Below are 18,441 nucleotides of genomic sequence, written 5' to 3'. Positions count from 1 at the left end.
CGATGAGATGAAAGGGCACACATGTCAATGTGAAGTGTCCAACATATTACGTGTTCACTGAGACAGTGCCAACAATGACTGGCAAAAACACTTCAGCTTACAGCACAACTCACATGTAGGGACACCTTGATCTAAACTATTCACACACTTGTCCAGTATTCACACAGTGAGTACCCCCTAAACAGAATCAGACTATGTGAATTCCAAAAGGTACATTTCAACATCTTGTGTCACCAGCCCTGAGAGTAGTTGACCCACACTTCAGTGGACTGACGTGCTAAAACGGCCATTGGTGGTTCTTTGGAGTAAGTGTGACTACAAGACCACATTCCCACACAGGTCCCGGGTTCAGAGAAGTACTTTTGAACTCGTAAAAAGGATTCCTCTCTGCAATTATTGAAGAGTGAGTAACTGGAGAATTTCCATCTTTTAATTGAGGTAAACACCCAGGTGGGGGTGAAGACCAGAAATACAAGGGATCCATACCCTGATGAAGGCCATTGTGACCCAGAAGGGCACGTAGCACTGGCTGAAACATGTTGGTTCCTGCAGTGGGGATATAGGGGCATTTACCTCCCCTAAATATCCTAATTCTAATGTTTTAATCCTATCAAGGGGACACATGAATAAAGGCAAATTGTGGTTATCCGCTTAGATAGTTTTAACCACATGTATCTACACCTTGTGGTCCCTTCTTGAGGGAATACGTTTTTCTCTGTTTTATTTCTTTTCTTCTTTATGACTCACTTCCCTCACCACTCTTCTTCATAAACAAAATCGTGCTCCGTCCAGTGTGTTGGTCTGCACCTAGACGTTTGATGCGGCCCTATGATGAAGCATGACACTGCAAAGTGTGTGAGGGCAGTATTAAGAAAAGTTATGTCTTTGCCATCCCCTTTTGCCTCTTATATTTAATTTTGGAGTTATCCAATTGGAAGGTTTAACAACGGATGGATTTCTTCCCCCTTCCTCGGTGGGTACCACTATGTTATTTTCAGTCCTTCTCTCCCGAGTGAGTTTGCAGTAGTTGACACAGCACATGTGTGAGACTGCAACACTGCTAGCCTCTATGTAGCTGCTGCACCTGTTCTTGTGTAAGTCAGACAGGGCACCCAGTAACAACACAATGTGCACAGTGTGTGCACAAAGAGCAAGTATTATCATGAGTTCAGCAATCTACACTGCGAAGTAGGCACATTATGTGGTCATACCTTCATTTCTGTGTGTCGCTTAGCCATCTCACACATTGAAATGTGAACACATGTGAGAGTCCATTACACCACAGATGTGTGTAGTTGTACAACAAGTGTATAAGTGACATGTGAGTGAGTACATGCCTGTGCATGTAATCTTGTGCAAATACATGACATGTGTAATCATCAGTGTGCTAGATGTCACGCTAGCCTTGCTTAGCACTATCTGGTGCATGATTCATGTGTCTACTGTGCACTGTTGTGAACTGGCCATTGACACTGCCACTGCATGATGTGTCCATAGGTGCCATAAGCGTGCACCGCCACCACAATCAAGGCCATGGGCACCAATATCAAGCGGCCAAATCACGGTAGAGACCGCCTGGCCCCAGCGGTGTGCCACCGCCAATGCCCACTGCAATCGCAGTAGTGATATACACATTGTAAAATGGCAGTTGGTGAGCTCCGCCACCACAATCATGGCCATGGGCACCAATATCAAGCAGCCAAATCACTGTAGCGACCGCATGGCCCCAGCGGTGTGCCACCGCCAATGCCCCCCGCAATCATGGTAGTGAAATACACATTGTAAAATGACGGTTGGTGTGCTTCACCACCACAATCACGGCCATGGGCGCCAATATCAAGCGACCGCCTGGCCCTTGCGGTGTGTCACCGCCAATGCCCATGCCCTTACAGCCAATGGGAAACGCAATCGTGGTAGCCAAATGCAATTTTGAAAATAGCGGTAGGCGTGCTCCGCTACCACGGGCCGATAATTGGATACAATTGTAAGATGCACGATCGCGGTTGCAGCCTCCTGGCCCCTGCGGTGTGTCACCGCCAATGTCCATGCCCTTACAGCCAATGGGAAACACAATCGCGGTAGCCAAATGCAATTTTGAAAATAGCGGTAGGCGTGCTCTGCTACCACGGGGCCGGTCACTGGATGCATTTGAAAAAAGCTGACTTGGAACACCAATTGCAGCAGCTTAGTACTACTGAAACAACCCCAGGGGGCTATATATGTGTGGGAGAGCCACACATTTCCACTGCTTCCAGACACTGCTGACTGACACACTTCACCACCAACTGCTGCTGTTCCTGTCTCCTGGATCCAGTGATGGCGAGGACTGAGAACATCAGGGCCCGTTCCTTCACCACAGAGGAGCTGGAGGTCCTGGTGGACGAGATGCTCACACAGTATGGGAGGCTATATGGTGCTCCTGATGTCATGGTAAGTATTTCAGAGTGAAAGTAAGGGATTGCAGGGAGTGCAAAAATGAAGTTGATCTGCTGAAGTATGTGCCGTAGAGTGAGGGATTGTGTGATACACTGCCTAGCATGCTGACTTCAGTGGAAAGGGGTTTGTAGCCTATTTTAAACATTTCCCTGGCTTCATATCAGTATGGGAGGGACATGCAGTGTTTTTTCAGCCATACAGTGACACAGCAAGTTTGGTAAGTGGGAGTCAGGACAGAAATTGCCTGTGCTAATGGATGTTTGGGTCCATGAGGTTCTTCACAGGCTCATCCATGACCATACAAAGAGTTTCCATCCAGAGGGTACTGATGGAAGTGTGTCTGACTTTATATGCCACCATGGATATGTCAGCATTATGCACAAGAAATACCAGAGGGTGACATTCACCTATGACACAGCAGATTGTTGTACTTTAGAAACATCCCCCTTCCATTTTCTTCCTAATGTGTACTGACTCATGTGTAGGCACATTTTTCCCTCCATATTGTACATGCATGTGACAGTTCTGATAGCCCAAGTTAGACCGCAGTGTGAGCCCCCCTGGCCTGCACAATTACTGCCCAAATTGTCAGGGACACATCACTAAATGGACAGAGTGCGACATATGGGTTGTCCGCTAGCCTATTCCTCATTTAGCTATCTTACGCCTGTGTATTGCACAAGACAGACCTTGTGATAAGGGTTTGAGATTGTAAGATCATGTCCCTATATGTGACCTCCATGACACAGGTAGCCATTCACAGGCCAAGGACATTGAGGGGTGTGCAGTGTTGGACACAGTGAGTCTGCCCCAAAACATAATTTTCAATGTAATGTATGTCTTGCTCCCTCACATACTGCATTGCAGATGTGGGCCATCTTTACCTTTCTTTCTCTGCTGGCAATCTTCATGTGTATGAGATGGCCAGGTACTGTGTCCATCCTCATACCTGCATGCATTTCTATACAATTATCTCATGCTAATGTTCTACATGTCATGCTGTATTGTCTCTGCTAAACGTATCTGAATAGCTGTGCTGATGGTGTGCATGCTCCTGTACTGAGACACAGTGGTACATAACCCAGTGTCACTGAAATTTGTTCTCCTTGTCTCCCATGCCTGCAGCTCAAAGTCCACCAGCGGAAGGCCATATGGAGTGCCATTGCATGCAAGGTGCGGGCTCTCGGTGTCTTCAACCGACGGCACACACACTGTCACAAGAGGTGGGATGACATCTGCCGGCTGAGTAAAAACGTGGCAGAGATGACGCTGGGGCTGCTCCCTCGGACTGGCAGGTTGGCATGCAGGAGCATGACACCACTAATGGCCCTCATCTTGGCTGTGACACAGCCAGAGCTGGATGAACATTTGAGGGCCCATCAGCAGCAAGCTGGGGGTGTGTATTCTGGGAAGGGTGACTTTGGTTGTGAGTGTCTGCATGTATTTCAACCTTGAGCCAGTGCTGGGCTCTGTGATGTTGCTATTGTGATGCAATGGCTTGTAAGTGGCCTCTCTGTTGGGTGCAGCTGTCATGCATTTTTGCTACATGTACTTTCTCATGTCATTGATGTAATGGCCCTTGACGTTGCATTCTGAGTTGTGGCCTTATGGCATTGGCTGCATTAGGGAAGTCAGGGACATCCCATGGCAGTGAACTGCAGTCTGCCTCATCTGAGTGTGCTTTTGCCAATGTGTGCAGAGCCTGAGCTCGAAATTGGGAGAACTACACATCTGACACCAATGTGCAACTGTAGTTGTGCACCAAAGCATGACATGGTGGATGGTAGGAGCTCATGGCCATTGCTAAATGACATTTTGGAGTCTGTATCTGTGTTGACTCCATATGTGACTGTGACAACATGTTGGGATGTCCATCTTTTTCACCCACAGGGACCTAGGTATACTCACAGGGTTATGTAGTGCAGGTTCAACGGAGGCACAGGCAAGCTGTTTGGCTGTGTGGACATCACATGGGTCAATAATGCCAAGTGTGCATGTTACCATGCATCTTTTGAATTTTGAATTAAGCTTGCACAATGTGACTGCACAGGGTGGTGTGCAACTTGAGGTATCATCATCTTGTTTTGCTTTGCTTGCATATGATGTTTGTGTGTATGGCACTAAACTGAACCTATGTCTCTGTCTCTTGCAGCATCTGCCGAGGGCACAGAGGGACAGGGGATGGACACGAGTGGTGAGGCATCTTGAACAACTGCTACACATGATCTCACTGACACTGATGTGACCAGCGCCTCGGAGGGGTACAGGAGTGTCCTTGAGGAATCACGCCCAGAAACACCAACCTCTACGTCATCTGACGCCAGCGTTGACTCCTCGATGTTGGCTGGCAAAGGGAGTGGGAAATATGCCTCCTCTTCCACCACACATCGTCCAGTGTCCACCCTCCCAGCTATTTTCACTAGTGCTGCACGTGCTTGCACCAGTAAGAAGGGAAGAATGTCCTTCCCCCAGGCACCACTGCCCCTGCCCCTGTCTCCCCTGCTGCCCTCAGTGTTGAGGCTGTGGACCTTTTGCGACAGCGGTGTGTGGGTCAGACAACTCTCCTGAATACCTTCCAAGACCATGACAAGAAGTTGACACAGGTACTTGCCTTCATGGAGGGCATTCATTCAGAGGTAGGTGGGCTACACAGAACTGTCCAGTCTTTGTCCTCCACAGTGACGGCAGCCATTCAGCTGTCACAGGCTCAGAGTCCAGCTCCAGTCCCTTTGGCAACCCCCCTGCCAGTGGCTACATCTGATGAGAGTGACCACACACCACAGGCTCCAGGTACATCACACGCAGCACACAACAGCAGCACCCCAAGCGGGGCAGAGCACAGACACCATCCCCCAAACAAACTAAAGTGACACAGGAGCGCAAGGCCCTTCAGGTGACACTCAGGGGCATCAAGCCAAGAAGTAGGCCTCTGGCTCACATGCCTCAAAATCAGCCCCATCCAAGGACACTCCCGTCCCAAAAGTGTCTCCCAAAGACAGACAGACAGTTGCCGTGGCTGCTGTGAAGCTGGTACCTGCTAAGAGTCTGCAGAAAAAGGCCTCTAAGGCAGATTCACCCACAACCTCAACTCCCACCCATACCCCTTTGAAGCTGGGAAAGTAGGGCACTGTAGGGGTTCACCAGGTCAACAGGGGATGGAGGGGAAAAGGCAAGGCCAGGCCAACCGTACAGCCTGATCCGGCAGATCCCCAGAGGGAGGGTCACCACCTACACCTGATGCATCTGTGGTAGTGTGAGGCTGTTGTGACCGCCCCACTTCCCGATCCTACTTAGACAATTATTCCCTATCGAATCCCCAAGAAGTGGAAAGGCAGCCCTCTAAATTCTCCCTCCCACTTTGTCTCACAGCAGCATGTCTCCGCCTCCATGTTCTACCACACCACCCGGTCCAAGCAGTCCTCCGGCTTCAAAAGCCACTGATGGCTCTACCTCAGCTGGTCCTCACTCTCACAGGTCCAGTCCTCCAACTGGCCATGACACTCAGCCACCTCCCAGTCTGACGGACAGCCAAGTCTCATGCTAAGTCCCCCTCCCACACCTATCTCTGCCACAGTGGTGCCTGGACTGCCCATTGTTATCCCCCTAGCTGTGTTGCTTCCCATGGCAGTGTACGGTGTTACCCATTCCCTGTGCAGGTTCTCATACACACATGTGCCTACTTTGAACTATGGACTGGCCACTGGCCTTGCTTTTTGTCACTTTGTTTGCCCATTCCCTCTGCAGGTTCTCATGCACACATGTGCCTACTGTGAACTATAGACTGGCCACTCGCCTTGCTGTTTTTCACTTTCCTTGCCCATTCCCCACACAGGTTCTCATGCACACATGTGCCTACTTTGAACTATGGACTGGCCACTGGCCTTGCTGTTTGTCACTTTCTTTGCCCATTCCCTGTGCAGGTTCTCTTGCACACATGTGCCTACTTTGAACTGTTGACTAACCACTGGCCTTGCTGTTTTTCACTTTATTTGCCCATTCCCTGTGCAGGTTCTCATGCACACATGTGCCTACTTTGAACTATGGACTGGTCACTGGCCTTGCTCTTGTCTACTTTTGATGCCTATCTGGGTAATATGTAATAAAGACAGTTACTCCTGTTGTCTGCTTTGTGAGTGTCCTTGCTTAATTAAAACATTTCTGTATGGGTATGTGTTAGAAATGGGATCTCTGGTTGGCTAAGGCTTGTGCCAAAGCCAGGCAGAGACCACCACTCTAGTCAGGGTAAGGGATTTACACGGCAAAGATAACCCCTGTTCACCCCCTTGGTAGCTTGGCACGAGCAGTCAGGCTTATCCCGGAGGCCATGTGTAAAGCATTTGTGCACACACACATCAACAACATCCCAGGCACACTACAAAAGGAACTCCACACAAGGTTATATTAAAAATAGCCTTTGTATTCTCATAACACATTAGAATAGTAAACACATAATATACATGGTGCCACCTGGCACTAGGTCATATTTACAAGGGATTATATACACCCGACATGGCCCCTTGAACCACTGTCAGAACCATCACTTAGTGAACTTAGTAAATGTAGAACTTATCATAAACATAGAACACGACCAGTAATAACTGGCAACCTCAGCATCATCCTGTAACATAAACCACATTATGCACAGTATCAAATTTAGGCGTGAAATACATTCTGTGCCAACCTCACCAGCATAAACACATTATGCCATCCCATCCTCTCATAAGTCTAAACGCATTAGACCCTAACCTCCTAAGTATAACTCACATTAGGAAATAATCTCAGTGGAACATAATCTCACTAGCATAAACCATAATATGCAAACCAACCTCATTTAGAGGTATAAAACAGGGTGCGTAAATCATACTACATGAATCACATTTCCTAGCACTACATAAATCACATTTAGCACATAGTCTCCTAAGTAAGACCATAGTAGAGGCATTAATCACATTAGGGCCTGGCGCCCTATTAACCTCCCAGTCCCCCTGGCCAACTGGCCATCTCAAAGGGGCTCAAACGCCCTGTGTCCAGAATGTCAGGGCTGCTGCCTATGCAGCGAAATCCAATTGCGCCATTGCGCAAACCTAAACGTAGCAGCTGCCTACTAATTGCTGGGCAGCTGGGAAATCCACTGGCACCTCTGTGCCCCGATCCCTCTCAGGGATATCTCACACTTAGGCCCCTCTCATTACAGCTGCCCGCGCTGGTGCGGCTCAGCTGTGGCACTTCGCATAAAGGGGGCCCGGCACCTCTGTGCCCTCTAAACCCCCACGTGGTATCAAACACATGCCCCCATCGTTGGGGCAGCCCGCTCTCTGGCAGGACCGTTCAGGCACCGACTAAGAACTGTGGCCCTCTGTGGCCCTCTCCGGCACCAAAGAGACTGCTCCCCCAATGTTGGAGCAGCCTGCTCTCTGGCGGGTCCGCTCTGCACAAACACCATCACGGTGCCGCGATCGGCACTAGCAATGCGCCCCTAGAGATCCCATTGTTGCAGCTGCCCTCCAGCAAGTGGGGCAGCTGTAGAAATAGCGAACATATGAGAGGCATGGGCCCCTCTAGGCTCTATGGACCCCCCCCCGGGCCCCAACAACATCGTAGCCCAAGTCGGAGCGGCCCGCTCTCCTGCGGGTGCTGCTCAGAAAACAAACACGGTGCCCTCACTGGCACCACACGGGGACTCCTGACTTCAACGAAGGCTGCCTTACTCACCGGACTCTCCTGCGGCATGTGGGGCTCCTTCTTCACCACGGGAGCCCCGCCTAGGGCATTACTCGGTCACGGCCTGCTCCGGCCGCCTCTCCCCTTCACTCGGGCCCCCTCCTGGGACCCGGGACTTCTCAATGGAGCGCGTGGAGGCTGGTAGGCTCCCGTCCTCTCCAGCACGTCCCGGAGTGAGGTATGCTCCTGCCTGGGTTTCACAATGCCACTCACGCTTCCGGCCTCTTCTGCTCGGCTGCAGGCCCCGCCCATGTCACAGGCCGGTGTGCCTGACTTCCTGGTCGGCCGCGGCTCAGGCCGCTGCGGTGACGATTTCTTCTGGCGGCAATGCGGGTGGGCACCTGCTCAATTAAAGATCAATAAGCGGGGTGGGCTCCCGCATTCAAATTAATAAAATTAAAATGCGGCAATGAGGGGTAGGCTCCCTCTTAATTAAAAGTGTAAAGCGGGGTGGGCACCCTCTTCTCGACATCACGGGGGAATCCCTACAACGGGGATTCTCTCTACAGAGACGGCAGCTCAGCGCTGCGGAGCATACACGCTCCTCTCCTTGGGCAAATAAAAGGAAGCACAAATACAGCGCTCCCAGGGCACAAGATCAGTAACAAGCTCCTCCAAGGTCCTGGAGGATCAGAAAAAGGTCCCAAAAAGTCCTTTAGGCATCAAGGGGCCATGCAGGGCTCAGGGAGGCAAGCCCTCATGGCAGCCCCTCTGGGCCCCAGCAGCAGCACGCCCCAGCAGGAACAGCACACCAGAACTGAACAACATCATGGGGTCACAGCCCCTATATTTATAATACATTTCCCTTTGTGTCACAGCATAGGGCTTGGGGATACCATTCAGGACTGGTTATGGGGGGGATTTGGAGCACTTTGTGTTGCCCAGCTCCTCTCCCCTTTGTCAGTTGGAGGCTCAGTGATCAGACACACCACAGGGGCAGAGCCAGCATTGTACTAGGGAAGCACCATCCCATTCAGAGTCAGGGGGTTACTCCTGCCACCACTCTTCCTCCAGGTGTCCCATTCAGCCTAGCTGACTCACCCTGCCTCTCCTGGAGCCACCCACACCTCTCAGCTCCTGTCAATCACAAGCCAGACATACAATTCACATCAGGCAGGCAGACACACAGCACACAGAAATGCCAACTTCTAAAAGTGCAAAAACAACAGTTGATGGACAGAATGCAGAACAATGTCATACATTCACCCCAGTACAGAGATCTGGGCCTAAATCCATCGTTTTTGCTCACCATGCCATTCCAGTTTGAACCCAGCCATATGCAAATCAGTCTTGACCCCGTGCCTCATGGGAACAGTCCAGCCCGAACTGCCAAGCCAGGTCCTCCCTGGACTGGAATCAAGCATCCTAGGACCGGTTTCGGGGTTTCACCCCTCTTCAGCCAGGATAGCTTGATTCCAGTGGCATGGAGAGCACGGGACTCACGTCTGAGCATACCCGTCCCACTCTGGGTGACAAATGCAAAAACAACAGTTGATGGACAGAATGCTGAACAATATCATACATTCACCCCAGTACAGAGATCTGGGCCTAAATCCATCGTTTTTTTGCTCACCATGCCATTCCAGTTTGAACCCAGCCATATGCAAATCAGTCTTGACCCTGTGCCTCATTGGAACAGTCCAGCCCAAACTGCCAAGCCAGGTCCTCCATGGACTGGAATCAAGCATCCTAGGACCGGTTTCGGGGTTTCACCCCTCTTCAGCCAGGATAGCTTGATTCCAGTGGCATGGAGAGCACGGGACTCACGTCTGAGCATACCCGTCCCACACGGGGTGACAAATGCAAAAACAACAGTTGATGGACAGAATGCAGAACAATGTCATACATTCACCCCAGTACAGAGATCTAGGCCTAAATCCATCGTTTTTTTGCTCACCATGCCATTCGAGTTTGAACCCAGCCATATGCAAATCAGTCTTGACCCTGTGCCTCATGGGAACAGTCCAGCCCGAACTGCCAAGCCAGGTCCTCCCTGGACTGGAACCAAGCATCCTAGGACCGGTTTCGGGGTTTCACCCCTCTTCATCCAGGATAGCTTGATTCCAGTGGCATGGAGAGCACGGGTGTCACGTCTGAGCATACCCGTCCCACTAGGGGTGACAAATGCAAAAACAACAATTGATGGGCAGAATGCAGAACAATGTCATACATTCACCCCAGAACAGAGATCTGGGCCTAAATCCATCGTTTTTTTGCTCGCCATGCCATTCCAGTTTGAACCCAGCCATATGCAAATCAGTCTTAACCCTGTGCCTCATGGGAACAGTCCAGCCCGAACTGCCAAGCCAGATCCTCCCTGGACTGGAACCAAGCATCCTAGGACCGGTTTCGGGGTTTCACCCCTCTTCAGCCAGGATAGCTTGATTCAAGTGGCATGGAGAGCACGGGACTAACGTCTGAGCATACCCGTCCCACTCGGAGTGACGAATGCAAAAACAACAGTTGATGCACAGAATGCAGAACAATGTCATACATTCACCCCAGTACAGAGATCTGGGCCTAAATCCATCGATTTTTTGCTCACCATGCCATTCAAGTTTGAACCCAGCCATATGCAAAACAGTCTTGGCCCTGTGCCTCATGGGAACAGTCCAGCCCGAACTGCCAAGCCAGGTCCTCCCTGGACTGGAACCAAGCATCCTAGGACCGGTTTCGGGGTTTCACCCCTCTTCAGCCAGGATAGCTTGATTCCAGTGGCATGGAGGGCACGGGACTCACGTCTGAGCCTACCCGTCCCACTCGGGGTGTGTTAGAAATGGGATTTCTGGTTGGCTAAGGCTTGCGCCAAAGTCAGGCAGAAACCACCACTCTAGTCAGGGCAAGGAAGTTACACGCCAAAGATAACCCCTGCTCACCCCCTTGGTAGCTTGGCACGAGCAGACAGGCTTATCCCTGAGGCGATGTGTAAAGCGTTTGCGCGCGCACCCAGCAACAACACCCAAGGCCCACCACAAAGGAAACTCCACACAAGGTATTCTATAAAAATAACCTTTGTATTATACACAACACATTAGATAAAAACACACACTCTACAATGTGCCAACAGGCACGGGCAGAATTTACAAGGGATTATATGTACAGGGGACAGGGCCACATGGACCACTGTCAGGAATTAGCACTTTTGGAACATAGGAATAATACTGTAGTACAAAATAACAATTGTAGCACACAACCAGTAATTACTGGTATCAGGTAAGTACCACCTACGCAACCCTAACCACCTTAGGAAAATATTGCGCAGGGAATCAGGACCTCACTAGCACCACCTGTACTAGGGAGAAAACAACCACCTAAGTATCACAATACCTGTAGGTGTCTAAGCACATAAACACATGATGCATAACATTCAGAGGTGTAAAGCAAAGCACATGACGCATAAACACATTCAGAGGTGCAGGAAAGTAACAATGGCGCAAAAACTCACATTAGCCACTATCTGTGGCAGTCCCTAGGCCAACTGGCCTTCTCGGGGCTAGGACGCCCTATGTCCCAGCAAAGTCAGGGCGCGACTGCGCAGGCTGCGCAGACCAGGGCGCACAAAGCACAACCTACACGTAGCAGTTGCCCACTAAGTTCTGGGCAACTGGTGAAATGCTGGGGCACCACTGTGCCTTCCTAAACAAATATGGCAGGGGTTGGAGCCTCGTGGCTCTAAATGCACAAAATGCCCCCTAGAGCCTTCGTGGCCCTAAACGTTACTGTGGGGCAAGGGGGGAGCGACCCGCTGCCATCTGGGGCCGCCCCGTCACGAAACAACTGGTGCCCCCTTTAGGTGGAGCCTCGATGGGCTCTCGCAAACCTTGCCCCGTCGTTGGAGCGCCACGCGCTCAGAAACTACAACAATGCCCCCGAGTACGTGGGAGCCTTCTAGGCTCTAGGACAACGTGCCCAGTCGTTGGAGCCTTCACGGCTCTGAACAAATTGGCCCCGTTCGTTGGAGCGCTCTGGGCGCTCTGAGCACAAGGATGCCCTGTACACGTTGGAGCCACGGGGCTCTGATTCTGCCCCCGCACCCCCAGCACATGCGCGGAGTCCCCCAGCCCTCTTAAACACTCACCGGGCTGTCTGCAGGGGACTCCCGCGTCGTCTCTCTCTCCGCTCGGGGGGGGGGGGGGGGGGAAGAAGGCTTCCTAGGCTTTTCCTGAACCGCGGAGGGGGCAGGCACCGATAACGTGCCTCGCGCCCCCCTCCACACAAGCTCCGGCCGCGCTCTCCTCACGGTCCAGCGCGGGGTGGGCTCCCGCCTGGATCTCCGGCTCCTCCGACTTGGCTGCGACCGCGTCGCTCCGTAGGAGGCGGGGTAGGCTCCCGCCCTCCTCTCCTCAGTTCCGGTTGTCCCGGAGGCCCGCCCGCCAGCCCGCCTGACTTCCGGTAAGCCCGGGCCGCGACGGTGATTCCAACTTTCGGGCAGCAAGAGGGGTAGGCTCCCTCGATTATAAAACACTATCCCGCGGGGTGGGCACCCGCTTTCAGTTACTGCAATGTCCCTGGCAGGGTGGGCACCTGCCAGGAGGCTTTAAGATCCACGAAGCTGGGCAAATGCCGGGTGGGCACCGGCTTTCAAGAATAAAGCGCTCCTAGCGCTATGACGCCAGTGAAAGCGCTCCCAGGCGCTTCGGGGCCCACATAAAGCGCTCCTGGCGCTATAAGGCAACTGAAAGCGCTCCCAGGCGCTTCGTGGAGCAGGAAAGCGCTTGCAGGCGCTTAGGGGAACACATCCAGCGCTCCCAGCGCTATGAGGGAAAGAAAATCACTTCCTGGTGTTTTTAGGGGGGCAATAAAGCGCTCCCAGCGCTTTAAGCAGAATCCAAGCAAAGTTCTTCCCTGCATGCAGCAGGGCAGGGGTGGGGGGCAAGGCTGGACCCAGAGCCAGCTCACTGGGCCTCCAGGCAGGGAGGTAGTCCAAGTGGTGGTCCTCTGGTCCAGCAGCAGCAGCAGCCCCCCTCAGGTAAGATCCTGGCAGAGAACAGTTTCTGTGGGGACACAGCCCCATTTTTATACAGTCAAACCCTTTGTTCTGGGTTCAGGGTGAGGGGGAAAACCAGTCGCAGCTGGTTGGGGAGCACCCTTGATGTGCTCAGCCCCTCACTCTATTCACTGGCAGGGCTAGGGTCGTCAGTCGCACCACAGGGGGCGGGGCCAGCATTGTGTGTGGAAGACCCTGTCCTATTCAGGACCCAGGTGTACTCCTCCCACCCATCTAGCTGCTGATCTCCCCATTCACCACTGGGTGACTCATCCTGACACTGGGGAATCCCTAGCCCGTCACATGACATGACCAGCCAATCACGCGACAGACACACTGCACACAGAAGTGCCCACTTCTAGAAGTGGCACTTCCACACTAGGTACATGCACGCCGCACACATCATCGCGCAGCATTCACTCCCACGAGTCCGCACATACCAAACTCGGGCCTGCACACCCCACGCATCAGTAACTACTAGGGACACATACATTCCCCATGCATTCCTATGGGAGGGCAGGCCTATCTCACCACATGCACTCAGAGCACGCACGCACTTTACCCTGGGACACAGGGAAAGTGCGCAGAAACCAAACAATCACCACACCAAGTCACCAGTAAAAATCAAAAAAGTTCAGGGGTGAACCTGCCAGAAGGGCCAAGTCCAACACAACCCCCTTCCAGCCAAAACGCAGGGCAGCCCAATCACCACCGTGATGGACTTCCCTGCTTGGGGCGATAGAACACGGACGCGGGCCCGCACCTGCAGGGACACCCTCCGGTTCTACGCCACGGTGAACCCATGGAATTCTTTCTAACACTACTGTCTGGACCAACTGGGCTACCCCACTGGTACTCCCAAGCTGTCCGCGGCCAAGACCAGGCCCTAGGCCACCCAGGTGCCACTGGTCTTTGCCTAACCACAGAGTGGGGGGTAGTAACCCCTGGCACATAGCGGCCATTCTCCACTCTTCCTCTCTGAAAGACAGGACTAGACTGCCACTGGTTCTCCAGCCTAGGGTCTACACCCTCAGGCGGACCAGGAGTCTCAGGGAAGGCTCTCCTCCCCCTACCTCTTCTCCTAGGGTTCCTCCTCCTCTGGCGAGGGGTACACCTAGAACGCCATTCCAACCCAGGGTTTAACCCCTCAGGTTGTACCGGGGGCAGAGGTGGGCTCTCCCACCCTCTGCACCCCCTTCCAGAACCCTGCTCCCTACCAACTGGGGCGGTACCTCTGGAAGAAGAACTGGTCGGGACGCTGATTACAGACGTCCCACCCTTCAGGTCAGGCTGATCCTGAACCTGGCCTCCCAACCTCCGGCCTAGAACCTTTGGTGGAATAATTGCCTGGCACTCCAGGACTTCTGGGGATTTCCACTCCATCCCCCTGAGGCTATCAAAGGACACATATGTCGAGCGACTGTCTGTCTGGCGCTGATCTCCCGTCCCCTGTCCACCTGACAGTGCGCGGAGATCCCCCAGAACAGAAGTGGTGCCACCCTGGTCACTACACGGGATCCTAGCCCAACTGGGTAGTCCCTGACCCACAGGCTCTTCCACTGGGAAACTCATCCCCCAATCACTCCTCACACTGGACTCCTGTACCCTCCCTACCGGAGCGGTACTGCCAGACTCTAGAACCACAGGAGCCCTGGTTACAGGTGCTCCAGGTCCTCTACTCACCAGGAGATCTCCCTCAAATGGGCTAACAGGACAGCCTAGGTCCCCAACTTGGTGTTCCCTCATGGAACCATCCAAGTCCTGAGGCAGGGTTTCGTACGTCCGGGGACCCTCGGTCACCCTCTCACTCCTGCTCCACTGAGCCAGGCAGTGAGCCCCTACACCCTCCTCGCTATCCTGGGACCTAGCTGGGCTACACTGAGCCTCTTCCACCACGCTGGGCTGGAAGATACCTGACCCACTACTTTTGGAGTCACTCCCTAATGACTCTAGAGAACCTCTAGCCCTTTCCCAGCGCTCTGCCTCATCCGCAAGGTCAAATGGCTCAGACAATCCACACCCCAACAGGTGTTGGCGCAGCCCCGGCACACAACAACTGAGCAGGTGTTCTTTGAGAACCAGATTACACAGTATATCAAAATCACTTGCTGTGGAAATCCAATCAAACATTGCATCCTCACATCCATCCACAAACTCCTCCCAAGTCTGGTGAGACAGTTTCCTACTGCCCCTGAATTTCAACCTTAACTCCTCCTCCTGGGGAACAGGTACCAGACTGGGGGAACTGGGACTGGGATTTCCTACACTGGAATCTACATCGCTACTACCACTGGACTCAACCCTCCCTGGGGAGCCCAGAAAATTAAAACTGCGCGCAGGGGATAGTCTACCCTCCAGAGCTACTTTGCCTCTGGTGGAGGCCCTCTCAGCCTCCTCTACCCTCTCCCACGCCAAGACCCACTCAGTCTCTCGCTGTTGCTTCCTGGCCTCCAGCTGCGCCATAGCCTGAGCATGCTCTAACCTGAGCTTCTCTAACGCCAGCTGGTGCTCCCTTTCTTTCCTCCTATCTTCCCACTCCTCTGGGGACAGGGAAAGGGATGAGGCGCTGCCTCCTACGCTGGACCCAGCAAGGGACGCCCTACCTATGGGGTCCTCACTCTCTACTGGCGTCCAGGTATTGTCATCCTCTACCTCCTCTTCTGAATCTTCAGGGCTCCCCACAGACCCACCACCCTCCAGGTGTGAGGCCCGGGCCCTTTCCATACTGTGCTCAAGATCCCATGGACCCTTTTGCCATAGGACCAGGTGGTCCTGAAGTTCGTACAGGGTGTCGGACTCTCCCTCTGTACAGTACCTTTCTAACTCCTGCCTCTGGCGCCAAGCTAGCTCGTAGGGATCACAAGCAGGCTCCATTCTGGCGGACGTTATGGTAAAAATTATACAGGGAACCTAGGGGTCTGAGTTTCACACAGGAGCACACAATTCACAAAAAGATTCAGCAAGCTCTCTAACCCAGAGAACTCACACTCACTTGCCTAGTGCCACTCACCACTCATCCACACACAACCCTCCCCTCGGACTGGTAAGGCAGTTTCTACCACCCCTGATTCCTCAACCTGACCACCACGTGACACAGGTACCAACTCTGGGCGCAGGGCGGGGGACAAATGTACTGGACACTATTACGCTGCCACCACTGGATCCCACCCTCTGGTGAATCCAGAAACACAATGCACTAAGGGGGATGATCTACCCTCCCGAGCTAGGGACACCTAACTCACAGTGCACAAAACCACATTTCCAAAGAAATGACAATTAAAAACAAACTTTAAAACAATAATCCCTATACCATGTGATTTATCTAAATGCAGAGCTTTGTAGTGCGGCCAGTTGCCGCTGCGGTACAGCGCAAACGCAAGTCCAAATCCCACCGCTGATCACCAATGTTAGAAATGGGATTTCTGGTTGGCTAAGGCTTGCGCCAAAGTCAGGCAGAAACCACCACTCTAGTCAGGGCAAGGAAGTTACACGCCAAAGATAACCCCTGCTCACCCCCTTGGTAGCTTGGCACGAGCAGACAGGCTTATCCCTGAGGCGATGTGTAAAGCGTTTGCACACGCACCCAGCAACAACACCCAAGGCCCACCACAAAGGAAACTCCACACAAGGTATTCTATAAAAATAACCTTTGTATTATACACAACACATTAGATAAAAACACACACTCTACAATGTGCCAACAGGCACGGGCAGAATTTACAAGGGATTATATGTACAGGGGACAGGGCCACATGGACCACTGTCAGGAATTAGCACTTTTGGAACATAGGAATAATACTGTAGTACAAAATAACATATGTAGCACACAACCAGTAATTACTGGTATCAAGTAACTACCACCTACGCAACCCTAACCACCTTAGGAAAATATTGCGCAGGGAATCAGGACCTCACTAGCACCACCTGTACTAGGGAGAAAACAACCACCTAAGTATCACAATACCTGTAGGGGTCTAAGCACATAAACACATGATGCATAACATTCAGAGGTGTAAAGCAAAGCACATGACGCATAAACACATTCAGAGGTGCAGGAAAGGAACAATGGCGCAAAAACTCACATTAGCCACTATCTGTGGCAGTTCCTAGGCCAACTGGCCTTCTCGGGGCTAGGACGCCCTATGTCCCAGCAAAGTCAGGGCGCGACTGCGCAGGCTGCGCAGACCAGGGCGCACAAAGCACAACCTACACGTAGCAGTTGCCCACTAAGTGCTGGGCAACTGGTGAAATGCTGGGGCACCACTGTGCCTTCCTAAACAAATATGGCAGGGGTTGGAGCCTCGTGGCTCTAAATGCACAAAATGCCCCCTAGAGCCTTCGTGGCCCTAAACGTTACTTTGGGGCAAGGGGGGAGCGACCCGCTGCCATCTGGGGCCGCCCCGTCACGAAACAACTGGTGCCCCCTTTAGGTGGAGCCTCGATGGGCTCTCGCAAACCTTGCCCCGTCGTTGGAGCGCCACGCGCTCAGAAACTACAACAATGCCCCCGAGTACGTGGGAGCCTTCTAGGCTCGAGGACAACGTGCCCAGTCGTTGGAGCCTTCACGGCTCTGAACAAATTGGCCCCGTTCGTTGGAGCGCTCTGGGCGCTCTGAGCACAAGGATGCCCTGTACACGTTGGAGCCACGGGGCTCTGATTCTGCCCCCGCACCCCCAGCACATGCGCGGAGTCCCCCAGCCCTCTTAAACACTCACCGGGCTGTCTGCAGGGGACTCCCGCGTCGTCTCTCTCTCCGCTCGGGGGGGGGGGGAAGAAGGCTTCCTAGGCTTTTCCTGAACCGCGGAGGGGGCAGGCACCGATAACGTGCCTCGCGCCCCCCTCCACACAAGCTCCTGCCGCGCTCTCCTCACGGTCCAGCGCGGGGTGGGCTCCCGCCTGGATCTCCGGCTCCTCCGACTTGGCTGCGACCGCGTCGCTCCGTAGGAGGCGGGGTAGGCTCCCGCCCTCCTCTCCTCAGTTCCGGTTGTCCCGGAGGCCCGCCCGCCAGCCCGCCTGACGTCCGGTAAGCCCGGGCCGCGACGGTGATTCCAACTTTCGGGCAGCAAGAGGGGTAGGCTCCCTCGATTATAAAACACTATCCCGCGGGGTGGGCACCCGCTTTCAGTTACTGCAATGTCCCTGGCAGGGTGGGCACCTGCCAGGAGGCTTTAAGATCCACGAAGCTGGGGCAAATGCCGGGTGGGCACCGGCTTTCAAGAATAAAGCGCTCCTAGCGCTATGACGCCAGTGAAAGCGCTCCCAGGCGCTTCGGGGCCCACATAAAGCGCTCCTGGCGC

Source organism: Triturus cristatus, chromosome 10, assembly GCF_964204655.1.
Source record: "Triturus cristatus chromosome 10, aTriCri1.1, whole genome shotgun sequence".
Classification (NCBI taxonomy): domain Eukaryota; kingdom Metazoa; phylum Chordata; class Amphibia; order Caudata; family Salamandridae; genus Triturus; species Triturus cristatus.
Note: the sequence above shows the minus strand (reverse complement) of the source record.